Raw genomic sequence first — 3565 nt, 5'->3', positions numbered from 1 at the left:
GTGCCGGGGATCTTGGGCATGCAGTTTCCCCCACGGGCAGCGGGCATGCTGTTTTCCCCGCGGGCAGCGACCTCAAAGTCTGCGACATCGGTGGTTGGGGGGGTGCACCCCTCCTCGTCATTCTCCATTGCAAGCCCTCCACTCTTTCCTGTGCGGTGCAGACCAACAGCCGTCCAGCAGGAAGAAGGCATGGTGTCACCGACAGCAGCGCACCATGTAGCACCACTGCATTCCGTCACCGGCCGCCGCGAGGGCGCCTCTGCTGGTCACTCTTGCGACCACTTCTAGGTGGTCCTACACATGCACTCCTTTTTTCCAGATGGTGTCCATGGGATCTAGGTGGTTGTACACGTGCACGTCTGACGTGCGGATGGTGTCCACTTTTTGTTAAGGGGTCCAAAATAAAGCGTCCCAGTCCATTTTAGGTTGAGAATAATAAAACAAGCCGAGATGTAAAAGGCTTGTTTTTAGGTGTTATGTTTGTGTTGCGTCGAGTCATGGTTATAAGTTGGTTAGGCTGCAGCTCGAGGACAAGTTGCATGTCCAGGTGGGGTGTAGTGTTAGAGTACATAATGGGCCTGGTCTGGCGGTATAGCCCGTTAGTCTTAGGGTTAATTAGAGATAAGGGTCGCTTGCTTAGGGTCAAGTAAAGACTTGCTTGGGAATCAAGTAAACCTCTCTATATAAAGAGAGAAGATGTATCAATCTAATCAAGCAAGAATTAAGAAGGAAATTCCTTCCCTCTTGCCCGGCCGTGGGCAAAAAGGCCCCATGCCGGCCCTCTCGCGCCCTCCTTCTAGCAGCGACATAACAGTACTTCAGCAGCCAATTCAGAATACTGCAAAGGATGACAATGACACATATCACACAGATTGTTTAAATACATGTGATTATGTGAAAACATTGTACATTTGATTTTCAGCACTGTGAAATACAGTATGATGCCACCCATACAAGCACAATACTCATTCATTAAAATGGAATTTTAAAACTATGTTGTAAGATCTTTCCGCGGTTTATGCAAAATCAAAATATCCATATCGGCTCTCATCTTAATAGTTTGTGCCAAATATAACATGTGTTGTAGCGAAAGTGGACAGACTGCCACCACCAATTGACTTTTTTATGGGAGTAAAGATCAACAGTGCAGCTGTATCAAGCCGGCAAATAAGCGAGTGTTAGGAATTGAGTGTTAGGAGTTACTACAAGATAAATCGGAGTAAAGATCAACAGTGTAGCTGTATTAAGCCGGCAAATAAGTAAAATATAATAATAGATTATCACAATGGATGTCTGCTATTAAGTTTGATCATTTCTCAACTTGAAGAAACTTTAAGGATACTATGTACGTTAGCTGACTACCAAGGACTGAAGGCATGCCATGCAATGTTCACCCTACTTTGCTACACACAAATACCCTCATAGTACATATTTGAACTTCTGCAGGATCTGTACTATTTCGACACCCAGCCTCATCTTTGCTTGTTTTTGTAATCAGACTTTTAGCTTTCTCAAGAAGCTAGACAGTATTGCTTCGGTCAAAAAAAAAGAGCATATGTATACTTTAGGCATACATCTACAGCATGTGATCCGATTATGCCATTACTGAACGTTTGTTACAGGACAATGCTTATTGTCAGAAGATAAATCAAATCAATGTTCTATGACCTATTTACTCCCACAATGTAACTCTCATATGTCAAAGAACAAATATAGAAATCTAAAATTCTACACAACAATTATTCAAATCACACTCAGTCACAACTCACAACCTAGACATACGAGTAAAAAAATTGTTCTAAAAGAATCTAGATAGGCATTTACATTTTCAAGAAATAAGATGGCGTCATGTCTTTTTTTTATGGATCAAATCAGGGGATTCAGTCATTAATCAAGAGCTGGATTACAATCATCAATGTTTAGGCAATTTACAAGGGAAGATGAGAAAGCATAAGATTTGCGTTGCGGACTACTCAGCCTGGAAATTATGAGAGTGTACATGCAGGAACATAGAAGTTAGTAGCTAGCACCACCACCACATGCAGAGGAGAAATTGGGAATAGCTGAACTTGCTTAGTTGAACTTACCGGGTAATTAGCACAACTGGGCTCATCTGCACTTCTCACATGTAGATTTTGCCTTCGCAGTTGCCTGTTTACGAGAAAACGATTAACCACAAGAATTATACTCTTTGAATTTCATCTAACCCTGATCAGGTGCATATAGATGATTTGGTTTATGAGCAAACAATTAATCATGAGCACGGTCATCTTCAGAAACTTGTTGGCAATCACATAAGTATCTTACAAAAACAATTTTGCAGATAATAGTGTCAATATCAAGTGTTACCTATTGCTAATTGATTGAAGTGAAAATCACATTAGAATTTGATAAACCAAATGTCACACTCGGCCACAGGGTACTTCTAAAGAACATCAATGCTACTCTGCAAAGGCAATGGAGAATCACTTCAGACAAAGACATATAATATGGCCAGCATCATTTATAAACAAAGCAGCACAATTCTGAAAGTTAATTAACACGGGATGAAGTGCGTTCAGAGTTGCTAGCTGCGAGCAACTAAAGTAGAGAGCCAACCTGCAAGTGTAGTCAAAACGCGGACGAGAATGGCAGTCGCAGCAGTGTCGTACGTGTCGGCATTCTTCCTGAAGAGGAGCTCCTCCCAGATGCAATGGCCGGACATCACAAGTTCAGAGGCAAGCTGCACGCACCATCTTCAGCCAGTTTTATTCTCTGAAAATACTTGGAGAACCATAACGAGCAGATTAAGAAATCTACCGGCGCCTTGCCGGTGGGCCTGACCCGCTACCCGCGCCCGTCAATGGTCATATGGGAAGAAACCCGGAGGTAGGTCTCGAGGCGAATGTCGCCTGACACCTCGAAGATAATCCACAGCGGCTCTCGAACGCGGCACACCTCCCGCAGCTTCCCACGCCCGTCGTATGCACGGCGCCAGTCAATCGAAATCGATTGCTTCATCCCCAATTCCAAAGGGAATTTTTCGAAGCAATAGTGCGAGCTTGGAGAGTGGTAAAAACGTGGGTAAAAAGGAGATCTTGGAGAGAGGTGACCTGGTAGAGGGCGCCGTGGAGGCCTTCGATGGCGCGACGACAACCATGCCTTGACAGGACCTAGTTAGGGCCGTCTCTGAATTTGCACACAATTGGGAGGAACACAGGAAATTCGGTGGGAAATTTGGGGGGTCGATGGACTTAGATCCGAACCAGGAAGCTAGGGTTTCGCCAGCCGGAACACGGCGGCTACAAGGGCCAAGCCCGGAATAATTCAGCGTGCCCCTCTCCACAAGCCGGAGGGGGTTATATAAAGCAAAAATTCAGGTAAAGTAGATAGCGACAGGTTCGACAGGAAAAAGGACAGCGCGGTAACTTTTAAAAAGTAGAGCGAAACGATTCCAGCCGTCCAGATGAAGATCAACGGCTGAGGACACCCTTAAACGGCGAAGCGGTAAGTACTTCACCTCACCGCCCGATCACAGATCAACGGTCCGAGCTCCTCCAGACAAAACTCACAGCACTGTGGATTA

At 44.7% G+C, this 3565-nt stretch overlaps 1 long non-coding RNA gene across 4 annotated transcripts; it reads right to left on the bottom strand.

Annotated features, from left to right (window-relative positions):
- Positions 1 to 631: 631 nt before the first annotated feature.
- LOC123115777 (uncharacterized) lies at positions 632 to 3296 on the bottom strand. Of its 4 annotated transcripts, none has more exons than XR_006456726.1 (4): positions 2599 to 3296; positions 2350 to 2446; positions 2088 to 2151; positions 632 to 838 (listed from the first exon to the last, which is right to left on the bottom strand). It is a non-coding gene; the product is annotated as an uncharacterized lncRNA (long non-coding RNA). The 4 variants fall into 4 exon arrangements; XR_006456725.1 differs by lacking the exon at positions 632 to 838 and adding an exon at positions 862 to 1150; XR_006456724.1 differs by lacking the exon at positions 632 to 838 and adding an exon at positions 1578 to 1978.
- Between the last annotated feature and the right edge of the window lie 269 nt (positions 3297 to 3565).

Source organism: Triticum aestivum, chromosome 5B, assembly GCF_018294505.1.
Source record: "Triticum aestivum cultivar Chinese Spring chromosome 5B, IWGSC CS RefSeq v2.1, whole genome shotgun sequence".
NCBI lineage: Eukaryota > Viridiplantae > Streptophyta > Magnoliopsida > Poales > Poaceae > Triticum > Triticum aestivum.
The sequence above is the reverse complement of the archived record's forward strand: the minus strand, read 5'-3'. Positions and strand labels throughout refer to the sequence as shown.